The 22560-nt window shown below is 39.1% G+C and overlaps 1 protein-coding gene across 3 annotated transcripts in view; it reads left to right on the forward strand.

The window, feature by feature from the left end:
- The first annotated feature begins 9760 nt into the window (after nt 1-9760).
- Nucleotides 9761-22560, forward strand: part of ralgps2 (Ral GEF with PH domain and SH3 binding motif 2) — a 63455-nt gene continuing 50655 nt past the window's right edge. For 2 of the 3 annotated variants that reach the window (XM_042005908.1, XM_042005910.1), the window contains exon 1: nt 9761-9914. The gene's annotated coding sequence lies outside the window, so the exon portion shown is untranslated. The remainder of the gene's footprint in view (nt 9915-22560) is intronic. The other variant, XM_042005911.1, reaches the window with a different exon arrangement.

Below are 22560 nucleotides of genomic sequence, written 5' to 3' on the forward strand. Positions count from 1 at the left end.
TGTGCTATTAATAGTCATTAGTTCAATTAATGTGTATATAAATGATAAATATGACACAAGAACATAAGATAAAAATAAAGTAGTGCTAAGGTGGAATACATTTAAAACATGAAAAATGAAAAACTACATTTCACCAATGATGATTGTCTAAATCTGAACACTATGATGTAGAACAGAGGTCTCCAACCCTGGTTCTCAATTCCTACTATCTTGCAGGTCTTGGATGTCTCCCTGCTGCAACACACCTGATTCAAATTAAACAGCTCTCTGACAAGCTCTGCACAGGTCTGCTAATGAGCTAATAATTTGAATCAGGTCTGTTGAAGCAGGGAGGCGTCTAAGACCTGCAGGGTATTGGGCCTTGAGGACCAGAGTTGGGGACCTCTGATTTGGAGGACTGTTTAGACAAGTTGTAATTAAACCAGAAGAAATAGTGGTCGGTTCATGGTTTAGACACTTTTTTTTCAGTCAATTACATTGTTAGGAAACAGAATATTAGGGTATTAGTACTTAAATATTGGACAGTTGTATATGTGCATGTAGAGTTTAGAGAAGGTCAATTTAAGTTCACCTGTAGAGAATATAATGCAGTGTAGGTACATTCTGACAAAATGAAAGAAGCAGACTATCCCTAATTTTCTGTGAATATTATATAGTCACATTCATGTATTGCTTTTGTTGGTGAAGTGAAATCGTGGAAAAACAATGTCTATAATAGCACTTTTATTTCAGCTGGGTAACTGTTCAGTGTGACATGAAATTGTAATTTTAATATATATTAAAGGGCAATCATGAAATATTTTGGAGCACCTTCTGCCACCAAACCGGATAAGGAGCTCCTCGGCCACACATGCTCCTCCACTGATGTCTGATGATTGTTTGGATAAAGACTTCCTGGGCTTTAAGCCTCCCCTGTGGGACTCGGATGTGTTCATCCACAGTCGGCCATCAGTTTCTGGGCGAGTTGGGGAATACATGCACATGTAGCATACAGTGCATCCGGAAAGTATTCACAGCGCTTCACTTTTTCCACATTTTATTATGTTACAGCTTCATTCCAAATTATATTAAATTAAGCTCTTACCTCAAAATTCTACACACAATACCTCATTATGACAAGGTGAAAAAAGTTTTTTTTTTTTTAAATTTTTGAATTTATAAAAAATGGAAAAGAAGAAATCACATTTACATAAGTATTCACAGCCTTTGCTTAATACTTTGTTGATCCACCTTTGGCAGCAATTACAGCCTCAAGTCTTTTTGGATATGATGCTACAAGCTTAGCACACCTATCTTTAGGCAGTTTCGCCCATTCTTCTTTGCAGTACTTCTCAAGCTCCTTCAGGTTGGATGGGAGACGTCTATGCACAGCCATTTTCAGGTCTCTCCAGAGATGTTCAATCGGATTCAAGTCTGGACTCTGGCTGGGCCACTCCAGGACATTCACAGAGTGGTTCTGAAGCCACTCCTTTGAGATCTTGGCTGTGTGCTTTGGGTCATTGTGCTGCTGAAAAATAAACCGTCGCCCCAGTCTGAGATCTCGAGCGCTCTGGAACAGGTTTTCATCCAGGATGTCTCTGTATATTTCTGCAGTCATCTTTCCTTCTATCCTGACTAGTCTGCCAGTTCCTGCTGCTGAAAAACATCCCCATAGCATGATGCTGCCACCGCCATGCTTCACTGTAGGGATGGTATTGGCCTGGTGATGAGCGGTGCCTGGTTTCCTCCAAACATGACGCCTGGCATTCACACCAAAGAGTTCAAGCTTTGTCTCATCAGACCAGAGAATTTTGTTTCTCATGGTCTGAGAGTCATTCAGGTGCCTTTTGGCAAACTCAAGACGGGCTGCCATGTGCCTTTTACTAAGGAGTGGCTTTCGTCTTGCCACTCTACCATACAGTCCTGATTGGTGGATTGCTGCAGAGATGGTGATCCTTCTGGAAGGTTCTCCTCTCTCCACAGAGGAACGCTGGAGCTCTGACAGAACATCGGGTTCTTGGTCACCTCCCTGACTAAGGCCCTTCTTCCCCGATTGCTCAGTGTAGATGGCCGGCCAGCTCTAGGAAGAGTCCTGGTGGTTCCAGACGTCTTCCATTTACGAATGATGGAGGCCACTGTGCTCATTGGGACCTTCAAAGCAGCAGAAATTTTTCTGTATCCTTCCCCAGATTTGTGCCTCAAGACAATCCTGTCTCGGAGGTCTACAGACAATTCCTTCGACTTCATGCTTGGTGTTTGTGCTCTGACATGCATGGTCAACTCTGGGACCTTATATAGACAGGTGTGTGCCTTTCCAAATCATGTCCAATCAACTGAATTTACCACAGGTGGACTCCAATTAAGCTGTAGAAACATCTCAAGGCTTATCGGTGGGAACAGGATGCACCTGAGCTCAATTTTGAGTTCCATGGCAAAGGTTGTGAATACTTATGTAAATGTGATTTCTTCGTTTTCCATTTTTAATAAGATCAAAAAATCTCAAAAAAAACTTTTTTCACCTTGTCATAATGAGGTATTGTGTGTAGAATTTTGAGGTAAGTGTTTAATTTAATATAATTTGGAATGAAGCTGTAACATAATAAAATGTGGAAAAAGTGAAACACTGAATACTTTCCGGATGCACTGTATGTGTGCATTCTTACATAGTACAATACTATTTGTAAGACTTCCATATTACTGAATATATATATATATATATACAGTATATATATATATATATATATATATCCCTGTTGTCTGCTGTGTACCTAGTTTTGAAGCGACTAGGTCCTCCGAATGCAACCCGCCTCCCACCTGTCCCACCTCAGCTGCTGGGAGTCATAGGCCGTGTCTTCCATCCAGGCCAAGACCTGCCAACCTTGTGGGATCGTTCATGAACAACCGCTGGTGGACCTGGGAATCCCGCCGCTTTTGGGAGAGACATCTGTCCTACCCCCTCAGCACCTGTCCTGACCCTTTGCCATTCCGCTGACCTGGAGCTGCACCTCTCTTGTCCAACCGCCTAATAAGATCTGAAGCCGTAGACTCGATCAGCTCCATAGTTTAGTTCCCTTAAGCCGGTTCTTAGTGCCCGCAGCCGCAACCTATTCCCTATACTGTTCAGCTTGTGCTACTCATTCCATATTGTGAAGTAAGTATATCAAATGAGAAGAAGTTTCCTTTTTCTATTATATGTTCTGTTTTATTTCTTTATTTTTCCAATGAGTGAAGTTAATCATCTTTTTGTTTTGCAGGATGTCAGGGTTCTTCCAGACAGTTGTCAGCATAGGTTGAATAATTAAATACTTGCTTATTTTTAGAAACTCCCACCAAGCCATCAAATAGGAACTGACTTAATGCTTTTAAAAGACTCATGTGGTTTGATGACAGGTCAGAGATAACTAGATCCTCACACAATGCTTTCTCTACATCTAACCATGATTCATTTAGTCCACTAGGTTTAAGCCATTTGGAGATATAGTGCAGCTTGTTAAAAAAGAAATGGTGATTAAAGTTTCTGGCAAGTCATTATTTTTCTTTTAAAGTAGCTGATAAACTCAGGATCTTTAAGTAATGACATATTAAATCTCCAGTTTCTAGTTGCTGGTTTATTGTTCTTATTTCTCAGAGTGAATGATACTGGTGTGTGATCGCTGATGGTAATGGGATGGATTTTGATCTCTGACATATCACTCATCAGATAGCAGCTAGTTAAGAAATAGTCTAATCTAGAATAGGAATAGTGAACTGAAGAGAAAAAGGTGTATTCTCTTAGTGTACAATGGTGAGAGCACCAAGCATCACAAAGATGTTTGGTGCTCTCAAAGGGAAACACGCCCCCCTTTCTATCAATGGGAATACAGTGAAGAGAGTCAACAGTTTCAGGTTCTTGGGGGGTCCACATCTGTGAGGACCTCACCTGGACTCTTCACACTGACTTTATCACTAAGACAGTGGCTGTTCTTCCTAATCAGGCTGCGGAGGCTCAACGTGGATTCAAGGATACTCTGCAGCTTTACAGGTTCACCATAGAGAGTATCCTGACTGGCTGCATTACTGCCTAGTGCAGAAGCTGCACCGCCCTCAACTGTAAGGCTCTACAGAGGGTGGTGAAAGCTACTCAGCACCAGGATGGTCCTGCCATCCATGGAGGACCTCCACACCCAGCGGTGTAGGAAGAAGGCCACCAAAATCGTTAAGGACCCCAGTCACCCTTGTTACAAACTGTTTTGCCTGCTGCCGTCTGGCCGACGGTTCTGCAGCATTCAAGCCCGTACCACCAGGCTTAGGGACAGCTTCATACCTCAGGCCATAAGACTCTTGAACTCAGTCAGCAGCAACATTATTTTTTTAAATAACAGCATCTTTTTGTTGCATATTATTATTATTATTCTATATTATTGTATAATTTACTAACTTTGTTAATTTCATTATCTTTCTCTTGTTGACAATTTTTTTAATCGTTTATATTCTTTTAGCATTGTGGGAGAGTCTGGGATTTAAAAATTTCATTACAAATGACAATAATGTTAATCTTAATCCTAATCTTAATCTTAATCAAATAATTTAATATAATAGGGTTAAAAAAAAAATTTCAGGACAAAAACTGTTTGAATAATTTATGAAAAAAAAACCCTCAAATAAATATTGCAGTATGAAGAATTTATGGCTATTTTTGTGCATGAACACTTTTGGCCATAAAGGTCACCAGAGGGTACTAAATTCACTACTACTAAAATAAATTTATCAACAGAGTATAAAAGACATGATAGAAAAAGAAAATTGGTTTAAAAAATGTCTCTAAAAAGAAAAGTTATTGCAAAAATTTATGCCACTAGCACTAACACATTAGAAATTATCATCTAGGAAAAAAATAAAATAAAAGTAAAAAAAAATGGACAAAAATGTTCAGAGCAACCACCAGGGTAGTTTTCATACTTCTCAAATTATCTAACCTGCTGTTAAATTACGAGTTATCACAGACCCTGAGGACTTCTGGTACTGGCATTTTAACTGTTCTCATAGTCAGAACTAAAACCTATGACGAGGCCTTGTTCTATCACTACAGCCCTCGTCTGAGGAACAGCCTGCTGGAGAGCCTCAGAGCTGCAGAGACGATTGATATATTAAAAAATATCAGTAGCACCTGAATTAGATTGATGGGTCAACATGATTGGGCAGAACTTGACAACAAGATGTTGAGGAGGGTCATTTAATTTGAATCAGGTGTGTTGTAACAGGGAAAAGTCAAAAAACCTGCAGGACTGCAGACCATGAGGACCAGAGTTGCCCATTCCTGCTCAAGACCTAGCTTTTTAGCTTAGCATATAACTGAATTATTTTATTTTAGTCTTTTTCTTCTTAGTTATTTAATAATGTACTTGTTTATTTTAAATGCTACCTGTTTATGCATCCTTTACAATTATGTTTTTACACAAGCACATTGATTTTATAAGCTCATTTATATAGACTTTTATACTTGTTTCTCCTATTTTTTATTATTGTTTTTAGGTATGCTTGTTTTTTTTTGTGTTTTAACTCTTTTTTAACTCTAGTGTTGTACTCATGCAGATCCTCCACACCAGGAGCCATGCACAGGATAGTTGCCGTAGTGATTGGGGGTCCCCCAGACTGCATCCCTAGGTTGCGTACAAATTGAAAATCATTGTTACGTAAATATCATAAAATACCCCATAAGACTGGAAACTCCAGCCTTAATCTTATGTGCATTTATTCAGTGAAATGTCTTATTCTCAACATTTCATAATTAGAATTATTTAAAATGACACAGACTAGGACTATATTTCATTGCAGCTGTAAGCAGACAGCTATTTGCTAAGGTTAGTGAATTTAGACTCCATATATGGACAGGCTGATAGGCTTCTGGTAGAATCTAAACAGCATTATGTAAGACACATTATATTAGGCACATTCAGGTCTTGACTATATGAAAGAGGAGATAGACATTTCTCTTTTTTGGGCCTCATACACAGGCTATGAGGACACATATGAATGTAAGAAACACTATAGAAAGTGAATTTTGCATAAAATAGGATCTTTAACATTATCACATTCAGCTACCAGAATGTGCAACACTTGTATTTTTAGGAGTTTATAGAAACTAAAAAGGAAAAAGTCTTAGAAATTCCTTATATTTTATATATATTTTTATTTTTTTTTCAAGGCTGGAGAGAAGAAAGTGCCGTAGTTGGTGTTGGCACAGACGTCCCAGTATGAATTTGTATCATACAACAGGAAATTTTGAGGGTTGGTGTAACTGTTTGCAGGGAAGAAAGTGCCGTAGTTGGTGTTGGCACAGCCATCCCAGTATGAATTTGCATCATACAATGGGAAATTTGGAGGGTTGCAGTAATTGTTTGCAGAGAAGAAAGTGCCGTAGTTGGTGTTGGCACAGCCATCCCAGTATGAATTTGTATCATACAATGGGAAATTTGGAGGGTTGCTGTAACAGTCTTGAGAGAAGACAGTGCCGTAGTTGGTGTTGGCACAGCCGTCCCAGTATGAATTTGTATCATACAATGGGAAATTTGGAGGGTTGCAGTAATTGTTTGCAGAGAAGAAAGTGCCGTAGTTGGTGTTGGCACAGCCATCCCAGTATGAATTTGCATCATACAACGGGAAATTTGGAGGGTTGCTGTAACAGTCTTGAGAGAAGAAAGTGCCGTAGTTGGTGTTGGCACAGCCGTCCCAGTATGAATTTGGATCATACAACGGGAAATTTGGAGGGTTGCTGTAACTGTTTGCAGAGAAGAAAGTGCCGTAGTTGGTGTTGGCACAGCCGTCCCAGTATGAATTTGGATCATACAACGGGAAATTTGGAGGGTGGCTGTAACTGTTTGCTGAGAAGAAAGTGCCGTAGGTGGTGTTGGCACAGCCGTCCCAGTATGAATTTGTATCATACAACGGGAAATTTGGAGGGTTGCTGTTGCAGGGTGGAGAGATGAAGGTGTCACCGGGAGGAATCTGGTATGAGTTTGGATGGAGAACCGGATAATCAGTATAATCTACAGCCAAGGGTGGAGTGAGGATGGTGTCATCAATGGCAGGTTCAGAGAAAGAAAGATGGGATGTCTCTGGATATAACTCAGAAATATTGACAGGATAAGAAAGTTTTTGAGCACTGAAGGTGGAGCAAAGTTGAGATTCCTCATGAGAAGGATGTGAATAGAAAACTGAAAATTCACCCTGGTTCTCAGGGAGACTCAAGGGTTGAGCATGAATAAAATCCTGTGTTTCTTTTTCCTTTTCTATCACATGATTTTTCTCTGCTTCCAGTTTTTCCTGCTCAATCGCTTCTCTTTCCTCTTCAACCTGTTTTTCTAGCTGCATCGCTTTTCTCTCTTCTTCCAGTTGATTTTTTTCCTGCTCCAGATGTTTTCTCTTCTCTAAGAGTTCATTTTTCTCCAACTCCAACTCTTTCTTTTCCTCTTTTAGTTGATTCCTACTGATTTCCACATGAGTTTGTACTCTCTTTTCCTCCTTCACCAAGTCTTTTTTTGCCTTTTCCAGCTGTTTCTTCTCCTGCTCCAGATGTTGTTCCTTCTCTAAGAGTTCATTTTTCTCCAGTTCCAACTTTTTCTTCTCCTCTTTCAGTTGATTCAAGATTTCCACATGAGTTTCTGCTGTCTTTTCCTCCACCAAGTCTCGTCTCTCCTTTTCCAGCTGTTTCTTCTCTTCGTAGAGTTTATTGTTTTCCTTCAACAGCTGATTATTTTTCTGTTCTGCTTTATTAAGCTCACCTTCCAGAATTTTATATCTCCTGCTCCAAATGTTTTGTCTCTCTCTATATTTTCTCTTCTCAAGCTCAAGTTTTCTGTTACTCTTTCCCTCGTCATTGATTTCGACTTCAGGGTCTATTTTCACATCTTTCTGCTCCTGAACTTGCTTTTCCAGCTGTTTCCTTTTCTGCAGAATAGATATATTCTCCTGCCTCAACTGTTCTCTCAGCAGTTCCAATTCCTCTCTCTCCTTTTCCTGTTTCTTTGCCTCCATGTTCAGTTCCTTTTCTCTCCTGTTCCAGACAGATTTTCTCTTGCTGAGTTTAATTTTCTGTTGGTCAATCTCTCCTCCTCTCTCCTCCACCTTGCTGATTTGGTCCTCTAGGTGTTTTCTCTCTTTCTCTAAATCAGTCTTCATTGCCTCAATTTCTTTCCTTTCATTATCAAAGTGTTTTATCTTGTTCATCAGGACTTTATTCTCTTGTGATATTTCTTTTATCAGATTTTTCATTGTTAGCCAAATTTCTACCTGTGTTATTTTTTCCTGATCAGTGGCTCCAAATGCTGCCTCCATTTCCCTCCTTTCTCGTTCAAACATCTTCTGTTTTTCAGCTTTGCTTCTTTCCTTCGGATGTTCTTTATTGATTTCTGCCACTTTTCGATTGTCTTCAAGCAAAGCCTTATTGCTTGTCTGTTCCAAATCTTTTACTTCTCTCTGGATTTGTGAGTTTTCACCCTCCACTTGTTTCTTCTCTTTCAGAGCTGATTCTGTCTCTGGTGAATATACCTTCACAATTTGACTCAGGTTTTTCCAGATTTGGCTTTTTCCTCCCACAGTTTCCTTTTATGTTCTTTCTGGAAAGTCATCTCTTCGGCTAATTTCTGATGTCTTGATTCTGGTGTCTTACCTGTCAGTTTACAGAGGTTGTTCTCCTCAGACTTCTGCAATTCTTCTTCATATTTTTGGCTCTTGGTGGTATAACAAGGCTGGTTTTCATCAGAGTTTGAGCCTTTCATGTTACCGCAAAACTTGAAGCCGTTGCAGTCGGTTTTCAAGGAATTGCTGCTCTGACTAGATTGGTTTATGTCAGATTTTGGTGTCTCGATGCTAAACCTGAAGCTGTTAACAAGGCTGGTTGTTTGAGCCTGTGAGGTTTTGCTAGCACTGTTAGAAAAATTGAATGATCTGTTTCCTGATGCCATCTCAACAGATATTCAATAGTATTTCTTGTCAACTTATCTGTAGAGAAACAGAAAAGTTTAAACAATAAAAAAGATACACACACACACACACACACACATAGACCTCTGTCCTTGCACTATGATGCACTATCCACCCTGTAGATATCACTGTCTGCTGTGAATTCTTTCTGATTTTCTGTAAATACAGAGGTGGTTTTAAATCTTTTATGTCTTCATTTTATGCCTATTTATATGTGTCGGTCATATTTCTATTTTCTTATTTATGAGTGTTTAAAACGAGAGACTCCCCAAAATTTCTATATGCTATGATGAATCACTTGAATCCAGTCTAGAAAGCAACATTTGTCATAAGAAAAACATTGTTGTAATTTTTTCCTTAGTTGTGAAATGTGTTTTTAGAAAATTTGCTGTTTTTATCTGTTTTTTTTTTTTTTTTTTGTGAAGTAGTTTGAACTCAGCCATCCTTATCAGTCTTAGCATGAAATGATGTACGAATTTAACGGTGGTGTGGCGCTCGTTGGCCTTTTGAAAAATCTCACAGTGGCAGAAAAATGGAGGCAAAACAGAAAGTAGACCACAAGAGGGAGTCAGATTGTAATACATGAACTTTGAGCCCTTTTCAAACCAAATAGAGCGCTCTGTCCTAAAATCTGCTTTTAAAAAAGAATACCAATCCCATCTGTCATTCCGACGCCGCACTTCCAATAAGTTTATAATCTATAACATAAATATTAATAAGCATACCCCCCACCACCATCCCTGAACAAATTAAGCCATTGTTTTGGATGATGGGCAGACTGAACCCTTTGCACCTTAGAAACCCCTCCCACTAGCAGTGCGCCTCCTCATCCCTCATTCAAAACACTACACAGCTGTTGCGAGACGCACCGTTGTGTCCGAAGCGTTGTAGCTTAAAACGGTTTATCTTTTTTGCTGTCCTCTGGTGTCCCCGCTGGAATACCAGAAGCACAAAGAAAGAAGGGACACTCTTGGGTGAGTTACCAACGAATATGGGGTAAACTTTGTTATTTTGAGCCGCATCATTCAGTTGCCCCTCTTTAGTTGTCGTCGAGTTAGCAAGCTAACGACACATTAAGCCCTATGGACGGTTGGGTGTGTTTGTTTTTATCTACAGGATGTTCTCATATCAAAATAATTAAGCCTATATCAAGAGTTTGGGGCATGGAGTTGTGATTGAAACGATAAGGTGGATGATGAGACTTGTTCTTGATTTTGTTGTGCAGGCTTTCTGTAGCTAGGCACAGTGATGTATTTTCTCAGTTTTGTTTTTTTTTTTCCCTCAACCCACGTGAAGATACGGTTGCCTCACCACACACAGAGGGCGCAGCAAAGAGTTTGATGTTACGCCAGTAGTAAATCATGCGCTCCTTTACCAAGCTAGTGAGTCAAGCTAGTTAGCGAGGTTTGCAACATGCTAATGTGAAGCCTGTGGAGAGGACTGGGAAGAGTCAGTGAGTTAGCAATTTCTGTGTTTTTTTAATTTTTTTTATATTAATTAATTAATTACTTTGTTAGTTTAGTCGGTGCATATTCCATTTAGGTTTAGTTTCAGAGGCCAGGGAGTTTAAATCGACCCGTTTGTTCTGTTAGCCCATCCCAGCTCACATAGCGACAGTACTCACTGCAGACTGCCTGATTCGGATAGCTCATTGGTGGTGAACCCCCTGCACAGTTGCCCTCCGGGGAGTGCTATGGGTGTGGCGTGGGTTCACCCACGAACAATACCGTCGCAGCCTTGGTTTGTTTTATCTAAACCATAGCATGCCTTCATTAGGCAAATGAGACGAAAAGAGAATGTGTTTTTAGTTTGTTGGGGGTGTGCAAAAGAGCTGTCGATGCTGTAGCCTGAAATGATTCAAGTGGGAGAAACTTTCTAGCTTGAGCCAGGAGAGTGCTCCTAAAAGTCCAGCTGGTAGGTGATTCTCATTCAGGGTAATAACCAAAAACACTTAGAATCAGCAGGTTACTCCTCGTGTTCCTTAGAAATGTGCAGCGTGTTTAATGAAATCAGGGAAAGTCAGAAATATGACTTCAGTCCTTAGTTGGCCCTTTCTTCTGAAATTACACATCCCGCTTTCTATTTATAAGCTCATATAACTCCAACATGCCTCAGACTGTATCTTCAGACTGTAATTTTCTCGTTTTTGTATTGTCATGTATTTTGATGATAAGGTGTAATAACACTCGTACTGGATCAAAGTTTGTATTGCAGAAAACTACAAACTAAAATGAACAACATACTTCTTAAAATTGAAATGATGTCTGTGTCCTGTTGATTTTCTTGCTATATTAAAAAACAAAGTCAAGTGCAAAAATTGAAAATTAACAAATGACTCATAAAATTGCTGGCAGGTAGTCTCTCCATCACTTTATGAGGCCAGGAATAAGTGCAGATATAAACATCTATTGGAAGTACACACACTTGAGTGGGCTGAAGGCAGAATCCTTTAGTTTTTTTATTTATTTATTTTTTTTTACATCAAATGGCCTTTTTTTTTCCTAAATGCAACTTCCCTCCGATCATACCACCCATCAGACGCTCTTTGTCAGTATCATCTATGACGTTGCTGTTGCTTGTTCCTCTCACCCCATTTTAAAAGACTCCCAGGAATGTTCCATATCAATATTTTGTGAGGCGGTGTGGAGCTGCTGTTCTCAACACTTAACATATGACCCTGAGGTCACTGGTTCAGACTCATGACTAGCGTTCCTGTGCAGTGTCATGGCTTTGTTATTTAGAGAAGGCTGAAAACTTTGGTTCAGTTTCAGGCATCCTTTTTGACAGTGGAATATCACCATTGAATATAAAGCAGAATATAGTCATTTGGTTGGGAAGAGTAGTGGTAATACTTGCATAAAAGCAACCTTAGAGATGTCTAGTGAGAGTTTAGCCTGAATGACAGTGATCAAAGTGCATCAAATATAAGGGCTTAGGTTTTAATCCAATAAAATACTATTGATTGATTTTTCTGTCTTGTATGGAGCTTTGCACTGGTTTTAGGCTCCCATCTACATACCTATTTACAAATGCTGTATTAATTAACCATCGTGTGTTTTGGGCTAATCCTGTTCTTTGTCTCTCTTCCTTCTGTAAACAAGAACGTCATGTTGCATATCTGTTGCTTGCCAACAGAAACCGTGTGAGGGCCCAGAGGCTTTGTTACAGCTCAGTTGGTTATTGTGCTATATTTTATTTTTAATTACAACAGCCTGCATACCCCACACAATCGCTCATGTCATTGCAAGAATACAAGGCAATCATTAATACACCGAATTGCAGGGAGATAAAGTTATTTAAAGGACATGCCTTTGCAGATATTGTCCTACTTAAGTAAAAATTCAGGTTTTGCCCCCTAAACAGACTCTCTGTAATGTAATTAAAGTAGCGGGCACTTTAAGAAACCTTCTTTAGGTAGCTCCAAATGCTACCTCTACCTTCTGGCCTAAGCTAATCCCAGAGATGTCTTATGTGCATGAGCCCATCTGTTCAGGTCTGTGGTGTAAGTGCTCTGGCCAAGGCTTGCAAATGTGATTAGTTAGAGTTGTAGAGTTACATCTGTGTGTGTGTGTGAAATGAAACTCCCTTCTCAGAGTCAGAGCAGTGTTTTTACAAGAGTTTCAGATAAAGCACAAAAGTTTCTGCGTCATCAAGTGCACCCTCATGTCTTTTCTCAGATCATGTTTTTCTGGTACCCCATGACATCATGTTTGCTGGACAGTTTGTGTGAAAAGCTCATTGAGGTCTAATGGATTTGTCTCAGTGAGTTGCAGGTCAGTGAACAAGCAGTCATCTTGTGGGCTCTTTATGTACATATTCTAGATGTGTTCTGGTCTGCGTCAAGCGTTTTCTCTGGGTGACCTCCAACCAGTGCCTCTGCTCAGTTGCCAGGGTAACTTTATGCGTCTGTCTGGCACATCCTTTCAGCACAGATGGAACTGCGAAGTCACATGTCGTCACACCCCTCCTCTGATGCTTCCCTACCCATGGCTCTCTCACTACAAGTACAAATGTAAAGCTAATCATATGTATTCATTCTTTGCTTTTATTTTTAATGTTAACTCAATATAACATCTTTCTTAGTACTAGTAGTAGTATAACAGCCCTTAAGTCTTAACAACTTGTTTTGGAACACCAATAAGAGCATTGTGTGTTTTGTAAAGACCAAATGAGGTGTTTCTAATGTTGCTGGCAGTTTGTTAAAGTGGGTGTTGGAGATGTGAGCTTGGCTAGCACCTGATTAGCTGACTGTGTGCATGACTGTGTGCAAATGTGTTAGAAAATGATAAGAGATGAGGATAATGCATGATTTCACTCCAGAAATCTCAGAGGGAGGCCCCTCTTTTTCATTGTTTAGAGTGAGCAACATGACTTTTTGTAACACAAAAGAGCAACATTTGAGGAAGTAGAACAAAGTTGTCTCCCTTCATTGTTATATGTTTGCCATGTGGTTCCTGCTGTGTTGTAATCACAGCTCTCTTTTAGGAGAAGTACAGGCCACCGGAGGCAGTTGGACACAGACAGTGTTGCAGGGAAGCTGCACACAGAGGGTCAGTCTCGCCTGGAAGTCCAGTCTCTGTTTTACACACACATGACTAAATACGCACAAATTGATCGAGAAGCAGCAGAAAAAGGCCCAGAGCTTTGAGAGTGTTTGAGTCTGATTTTAGCCACTGATAAGAGGAGCTCACATGAAAGATTACACAGCTAGTGGGCTGCTGTAAACCCTTCTTTACTTTCTAATTCCTGGCATTTAGTTTTTTTTTTTTTGTTTTGTTTCACATCGCTTTTGTGATATGAGTTGGATCTGATGCTATTTTAGTGCTACTTACCTGTGTTTCATTTTACAGTTAGCAGGCAGCATGCCTCATATTGCATCTGACATGTACTACATTCACTAACTGGCAACCCCCCACTTCCTGCTTCTTTCTCCTTTCTTGTCAAGTCTTTTATGTCTTAACTGTTTCATTCGTGTTTATTATGGTTGATATAGTATCTGACTTGAAACTTTCCATGATGTGCTATGACAGCTTGTCATTAAATGCAACAGGCAGAAAATGGCTAACCGAACAGATTTTGGTTGGGTACCAAGCCCTCCTTGTGGCTCATGTTTATATGATGCCGTGTTAAAGCAAAATTGTTCTCTTGAATCAGGAGACACAACTTTGCTGACCTTATCAGCTATAATAACTTTTTAAATGTGACCAGCAGTCGTGTTGCTGTTAGATTTGGGCCAAGTTGGCCTGTTGATTTCTTTCACATGCAACAGGAAACAGGGTTAGATAAACCACTCTGCTCTTTCTCTGCTTGGATAAATGTTGCACCATTTCTCGAGGTGGGGAGAGGGGTGAAAGTTTTACCACACAATTGATTTATCTGTAATGACCCAGTTTTAGTTGGGTCTTGTGTTTAATTCAATTCACTGAATTCTTTGTGTATTTTTGCATTTTTATGCTTTTGGTGATGTTGCTTTCGTCATCAGTAATGATATGCCCTCACTCAATTCAAAATAGACCATGTCAGGTTGACTACAGTCTTACAAATTCAAAGTGTAAACTTGACAAATAAATTAATATTACTAACATTTTTTTTTTTAATTAAAATGGCCTCTCAGCTGATCTGGTACTATTTGCGTCTATGTGAAGTCGGTTGTTCTTTCTGTCTTTGTCCTCTTTTTTTAGGGTGTAATATCTGAAGAGATGCCCTGAAGTGGGACAGTAACTTGTAGCTCATCATTTTGAGATTTAACTGATGGGAAGGGGTGTTTATTGCCATTATCATTGTTTATTACTGCGGATCCCCATTTCTACAGCTTATTGCTGCTGCTGCTATTCTTCCTGGGGTCCAAGCCAATACACACCCACAGAAAACTACACCAATAATGTAAAATACCCCAAATTAATTGATGGAACACACACACACATATCCCACCCAAACAAAATTTACTATAAAAATGACTTTAGTATACGTTAGTCCTCCAAAACCAACAGCATTACTATCAAATCACTGTATCAATTTTACCATAACCGTATTAAAAGAAAAACACTATTTTGTTGCTCCTTGAAACAGACCCAAATGTAGAGTTAAGTTAAAGTGTGCAGGCTGTAAATTTAGGTAAATTTTTCATTCATATTTAGTTCAGTTTACCATCTGATGAGCGTTGTCCAGGGCTAGAGTGTCAGCTTGTTGGTGTTTTGGGTTATGAGAGCAGGGGTCAAAAGAGGGTTCAGGGACAGGGATGTAGAAAAAAGGTCCAGCATTTAAGGCATGCTGAGCAGCAGACTGGAGGGTCATGTTTCATCTAAAATGGTCTTTTAACCCCTCTGTCGTGTGGCTCTACAAACTCAGAATATACTCAGTGAATGAGGTTTTTATAAGGAACAAATACAAAGTAGGAGACTAGGCAACAGTGAGATTTATAATTAGTATTAGGATACATATTGTCAATGTAAAAATTTAAGATTGACTAAATTTCACAGTCCAGTTTTAGCTAAATATGATTGAATTGGACAGAATGTGAGGATTTTTTATTTCCAATTTTTTGCAGTGTTGTTAAAATAAAGTATTCCTAACATGAGGCATGTTTGGAGTGACTAAATGTCAAGTTATTGAGGAAAAAAAAGGGAATGTCAACTAGTTGAAAAGTCACAAAACTTAGGAAACAGAACAATTTGGTCTTTGGGGTCAAAGGATAATCACCGTATTCTGGTTAATAATGCCATGTTGCTTTGTTATGTCTGGTTATTGTTAGTAGCTTAAGTCCACATGTCTGTACTCAGTGTGGTCAGACATGACTTTTTTCTTTATCATTCCTGATTTATTTATTATTTTTTTGGCTGCAGGTTTTAAACTATGTTATTTGCCCCCCTTTTGACCTTGTTGGCATCTTTTGGACATTTGGTTCACAGAGAGGGGGCCGTTTGGCAGGTGGCTGAGTAACACTTCAAACAAACATTATGCTTGAGTTCAAAATCAATTAAATATGAATGATTAAAAATGGGATGCTCTGATCTGGTTGCAGGTTTCCAATTGCCCCCCCGGGGCCACTAAAGCCCTGTTTCCCCATTTTTATTTATTTATTTTTTATTTATTTTTATTTTTGTATGTGTGTGTGTGTGTGTGTGTGTGTGTGTGTGTGTGTGTGTGTGTGTGTGTGTGTGTGTGTGTGTGTGTGTGTGTTTCCACATGCGAAAACTGGGAAGGGTACCCTAATATCCAACTCGACCCGTCCTACTTTGTTGAGACCCTTTTGTTGGGGTACTAATCTAACTGACCCGACCCGAAAGGGTGGAGTTTGACACACTGCAGTCCGTTGATTTGTTGATGCTACGACCTGACCCTGCTAGGTGATATGAGGTGTAACAAAAAGTCACTTCCAAACCATATCCGTACCCTAACCGTCCCATCCCGACCTGCACCTGTTGGTGGAAACAAGGCAACTTAAGTCCCAATATTTTATAACTCAAGCCCAGAAATGCTGCTTTCATTGTCATCACAGCTTTAAATTCTGTTAGGTGTCATTCTAGAGCAATTACCCTTTAGTATTACATGCTTATTTCAATGTTGTATAAATATTTTCTGTTTTAGATGTTTTTATCTTATTCTTACACTAATTCCTGTGTCCTATAGAAAGATGCATGTATTGGATTAAGACTCACATTAAATACTTAATCTTAAGTGACTCAGATCTATATTGTGGACAAAACATCTTGAAGAGATCATTAATTATTAGCTAAATCAATTTTAATCTCTTGCAAAGAGATTCTCAATATATTGCACAAGTAAACAACCTTCGATGTGTGTTTCCACTCAATGCCCGCTTGCTTGGAAACACAGATTATATACACCTTTGTTCAGTGTAATTAGAAATAGCCCAGCGTGAATGCTTTACCACTCTGGACCAGTGTGTTTGCTCATGTGTTTTCTGTAAAATGATTGTTGAGACTGTTGTAGTGATCTGCTTTGCAAACAGAGAACAAGGACATACGGGCTGAAGTGATTATAAACAGACACACGCCTTACCCTTCCACTTCCCCTGCACATTGTCCCGATCCACCGGTCTGTATCAGTGCTGGCGACGAGTCTTTATTGTCTAACAGAGCAGCCTCATCTGTCTGTCTACACCATGAGTGCCTTGGCGTGGGTGCAAATCTGAGAGCTGAGTCTTGGTCATGTCATGGAAACTTGTGAACTTAGTCCTGAACTCTGCCAAAGACAATATATCACATACAGAGAAACAATATTGCAACCCTCTGTTCTCTTTGCAGCTTTCTTCCTTGAGCTTTATTCTGCTCACAGTCTAGTCTCATGCGCATTTTTTTTGTACCTATCAGGCAGGTATTATCCAGTGATATTTTTTACCTCAAATAGACTTTGAATGCAAGGCATTATCTTCTCCACCTGGTCAACTTTTTGGCTTTCTTTTGACCATCCAGCTCGTCTTTGATAATTAAGTGGTGATGACTCACATCTCAGTCAGAGGCTGAGATGTCTGTAGCATCTGAAAAAATCCATTTAGACATATGTGACTGAGATCTAGTGTTTCCTGTCACCTTTGTCAGGTTTCCCCACAAGTTGGGTCTAGACTTGCACACAGACTTGCATCCACATGCCTTCAATTACACGCTTACATTCAGAACTCTCAAAATGAGAATTAAGGCATATCGTGCACTTGATATCTTTCTTTTCTTTTTTTAAAGTTAGTCAAGCTTTTTTTAATATTTCTGAATGTTATTTAAACAATCAGCGATGGGTATCATTGAATGAACTAAGTTCAGTTCACATAAAAGACAGATATCTGATATAAAACCTGATGGGTAGGTCTTTATTTTATTCTGTTAACAGACTTTGAAGTTATCCTATGAGTTTGAAAAAACTTGAATGTGTTATAGAATCTGACAAATGTGTTAGGGGTGGTAAGGATTAGAAGAAAGGTGTTGTTTCCAGAAATAATGGATACTAAGTCTTTTTTTTATTTTTTCTTAATTAGTAATTTTAGTCAATACATACATTTCCAGTAGCACATGGATAGTATCTGCTCTTATCCTGAGAAAACACAGGGTCAAACCTATGGAGGCTGCTTAACTCAGGCACTGAACATTGCAATTGGTGTCTGTGTGCAGAGAGCTCAGCCCCTGGCCATGCTGCTCTGTGGGAGAGGAGGATCAGAAGAAGGGTGTGAGGGGCTCATTCAGGGAGAGCAGGGATGAGGGAGAAAGGAGGGGTTGAAAAGATACAGCTGTTTCTTGAGTCTCAGCTGTTGCTCTTCCTCCATGCAGGCTTTATTTCCCTCTCTCTCCTTTCTCTCCCAAACACACATTCATACCCTATCTGGAAGAAGCACACTGTGTAACATTTTGTTCTGTCTTGTGAAAGAAAGATGAAGGAATTAATCTTTTCTCTCTGCCCTCCGATGGGAATCAAAACTCAGCCATGGCCACATTAGGCAAAATCTGAGCTGCTCTTTGTGTCTTAGCCTCCTTTTTTATGTTAGTGTTTTTTTTTTTTTTTTACCTCAGCTGTTGTGTGTGTGATAGAGTCTTGTGGCCTCTTAAAGCAAACAGCTGTCTCTGTGTGGGTGTGTGTTCATGTTCCTCTTTGATGAGGTTTTGGTGACAGTATGCATGCAGTTTTGGCACTCATACTCACACCTATGCCGATCACAGGTAAAGCAAGTTGACACACTTTGATTACGTGCTTCTTTATATCTCCATTTGCTCTTAATTCTTGCCCTTCCTAGTAGCACTGACTTTGTTTTAAGTTATTAGCCATTTTATCAGCCCCTCAAACCGGGGCAGGGCCATGTTAAGGGACGTCAGGCGTGCAGGATGGTCTTGGTGTGTGTGAGAACATGTGTAAAGCTGTGTGGGTGAACTCTTATCTTAGTCTTGCTCAGTTAAGCGAGTTCAAAGTGACTTGTATTCTGGATCGAAACTAAATGCTCAGCTGAAACTCTCTTCCGCTCTGTCATGCTGAATACTTGGCTGTACAAGCTGCATCAGTCAGTGCTTGATTTGCTTTTTGGCTGATGCACTGCTGTTTTGGGTTAAGTGTCAGAGCAAAGTTGGCAAATCATTGTTACAAAGATGGTGGAGGTAGAATTGCTTTGACAGTTCAGGACAGTATGTCTGTATTTTCCTTAAAGGAACAACTCCCTGATCTTCTCCAATCCCAACCACCTCATAAAACTAACTTTTAAAATATTTTCTCCACGTTTGTCTACAAGGTTAACCTTGGGCAGATAAAGTGAAAATGGAGCGGGCCTGAACTTGGGGTCATAACATGTGGGTGAATGGAATCGTATGAGCTAAGTGTTAATGGAGAAGCATAAAGATCTTATGTCCTTTTGTATGGTAGGATCAGACGTATACAGTCAGGGTTTAAGTATGCCTTAGCTGGTTTCCTGTGCTTGGATATTCAGTGTATCATGTCTAAAAAGAAGGAATTGTTGTACCTGGATTTGTTGTTGTACTTGAATTGCAGGTGTTTGTGTATTTTTTTCTCACATAATTGTACAGTTTGTCAAGTTGCAGCATGTAATGTCTGTTAAGTCAAGAGCTTGCTCTAAAGCCCAGAGGGCTAACCCTTTTCAGTCCCGGAAAAGGGTGTGTGATTTATTTTATATCAATGGAAAGGTGATGGATCCTTTTTTTTTCTTTTTATTGTAGCAGTTTTCCACCATTTTGTGGTAATTGCAAGAATTAAGTTGAAACTGCACAACTTGAGGAAAACTGCTCGTGATCAGTTTTTTAATTAATAAAAAATGATGAAATTGCTAATATGGACTCAACAACTTTGTAGATGGATAAGAATTTTGACTAGCTGTCACACTGATATGTTCATTTATAACATTTTATATTTGTATTTGTCCGGTTCAATTAAGATAATCCAAACAAAACTGGTGGCTTGGTCCAAAAATTTGATAAAAATGGAAAGAAGTCTTTAGAAATAGTTATTTATTCTTTAATGTCAGCACATTTGGAAATATTTTTCTCTAGAAATGGAAACGTCCGGTACTTTATGTGATGAGTAATGACAATGCTCCACATTCAGGATGTGTGAGTGCAGCTCTTTTCTTATTGTGTTGTTGACTAATTTTGTGTCAGCAACAAGCATTTTTATGTGCAAAAGCTTTTTTCCCCTGAATGAGGAATTATTTCTTGAATTTAGCTGTTTCCGTGAACCCTGTTTAATGCCTGCCTTCAAAATGCATATGAGACGTTGTTGATGCAAACCTAACAAGTGTGGTAACTGCCATCAAAAGAAGTAAAATTTTTGACTGTACATCCATGTGACATTAGTATCTATCCCCTTAGTACACAGACATGTTCTCGGAGCACCTGAGAGTTTTTGATGCAGCACCATAATGGTAAAAAAGACAGACACCATTGCAGCTCTCTGATTTACTAGGGGTGTAAGAAAATACTTACACATATACTGAAATATTGCAATAACATATGTTACAATATTGTGTCAATATTCAAAGCCCTGTATAGATTTTTTGTTATTATTAACAATTTACTTTATATACAAACATTAACAGAGGTTCATTTTTAAGTATTTAAACCAAGGATGCACCGATACCATATTTATACAAACCAAGTGTAAGTACTTACATTTGAGTACTTGCCTATACAAATTACTGATATGAGTACTAATCCTGTTACCATTCAATTCACTGGCGACGACTGAGTGGTTAATTGTGTGTTATATCATATGAGTCATCCTGCAGCATCCTCTAAATGTAAGGCTGGAAAGCTGTCAGAATCTTCAGGAATGAGGAGGATAAAATGTTTTTTGTGGATTTTGTTCACCACTGTGACAAAGTACCTACATGCCCCCAAAAAAGGTTAAAAATTCAGATTTTTAATATGACACAAGTAATAACTTTCTTAAAAACATAAATAAAAGTGTTAAGTAGATGAGAATGTTTTAAATAAAAGAAAAAGTTAAACAATATTGTAATGATTGTAATTACCATTTAGATTTAAGGTGATTATGATTGCATATGGTGAACACTGTTCCTCTTCAGGCCCAATTATATTTTTAACCCCAGTAGTAATTAAGTAAACAGTCAGGAGAGTTTACCAAATGCTTGTATGACATGCTCTGACTCAGTCACTGACCCTGGAGTCGTCCTGCTGGGTGATGCGAAGTCTGGTGGGGTTCAGGAGAGATGGCTTCAATCCCATCTTGTAAAGGGAGGACATAACTTACTTATATTCCTTCCTGGAGTCGAGCACCTCAGAGGATTATTCTTTATAAACTCTGAATGAAAGACCCTGGTAAAGCGGCATACCTCTCCTCCGAGCCTCCCAGACCAGCTGTACCCTGATCTCTGGAAGTGGTAGAAGCAGAGGATAACAAGTCGTGGTTCTTCTCCAGGCTTTCGTTTGAAGGTCACGCTGCGGTGAGCCTGGTCCAGTTCGGGTGCAAAAGAGAAGATTTCCTCATGGTCTCTTGCAAAAATTAAGAAAAAAAAACTGCGTAAGTTGTGGACCTTTAATTCCCTTAGGGAGCCCAATCAGCTGAACATTGCAGCGCCTGCTTCTCCCTTCCTGGTCAGTTAGCTTAGCCTTTAGCTTCCTGTTATCAGTTTGAAGTTGAGTATATAAAGTTTCTACCTCCTGCAGCTGCTGGTAACTAGCATTTTCTTCATTTTCTAGCAACGGTTGTTTGGACTCTGTCTAATTTGTCGTTAAGATCTGGATGAACGTCTTGAGCTCAGAGTGCAGGGCTGATCTGTGGTCAGCTAGTAGTGCTATGATGTCGCATTTGCTAACATGGGCTTCGGCATCATCTGTTTTAGTGGTTTTTAGTGATTTATGTGTAAATGCATTTTTAAAAATGTGTGTTTTTGCATTAACCTGTTGAGTTTGACCACACTAGGTTTTTCATATCGGTTTTGTAGTATCGGAGCATTTTCATGAATACCAAGTACAAGTACACGCACATGGCATCAAACTCATACTTGTATTGGTATTGGTACATCCCTGATTTAAACTTTACTTTGTTTTTTTATATTTACTTGAAGAATCCTGAGCACTTTATTTTCTTAATAATATACATATAGATGTATATGTTAAAAGATAAAAGTGTTATGTTTTGATTTTTGCACCAAGCACACTTTGTTTTAATGAATACTTAGATACAAAAAAATGCTATATTCTATATGTATGACAATTGTTTACAAACCTGTTATTTATCAAGCTACAGACTTTATATTGCACTTAAGTTGTGGCACATTTGACGCTACATGGATAACTATTTGATATTTTAACTGATGAGGCAGATTTTAATTTCTTTATTCATCTGAAAGAGCATTTTATTAGTGTGAAAAAGCACAAGGAGTTGTTGCCTTAAAGGAAAAGCGCTACAAACCTCAGCAGCAACAAACACTGGCAAATGCTTTTAAAAAGGTGAGAAATTTGCAAAAGAAAGCCAGAAAGGCACCGCAATAACAGATAGTTTTATAATTTGTTTTCCTGGATGAGCAGCCTCTGTCCGTTCGTGGAAAACATTCACCATAAGTCCAATTTCAAGATAAAACAAAACAAACAAAAAACAATCTTTGATTTGAGTTTATCTTACTACATAGAATTGGTACTCTGTATTGGCAGC

Source organism: Melanotaenia boesemani, chromosome 14 (genome assembly GCF_017639745.1).
Source record: "Melanotaenia boesemani isolate fMelBoe1 chromosome 14, fMelBoe1.pri, whole genome shotgun sequence".
Classification (NCBI taxonomy): domain Eukaryota; kingdom Metazoa; phylum Chordata; class Actinopteri; order Atheriniformes; family Melanotaeniidae; genus Melanotaenia; species Melanotaenia boesemani.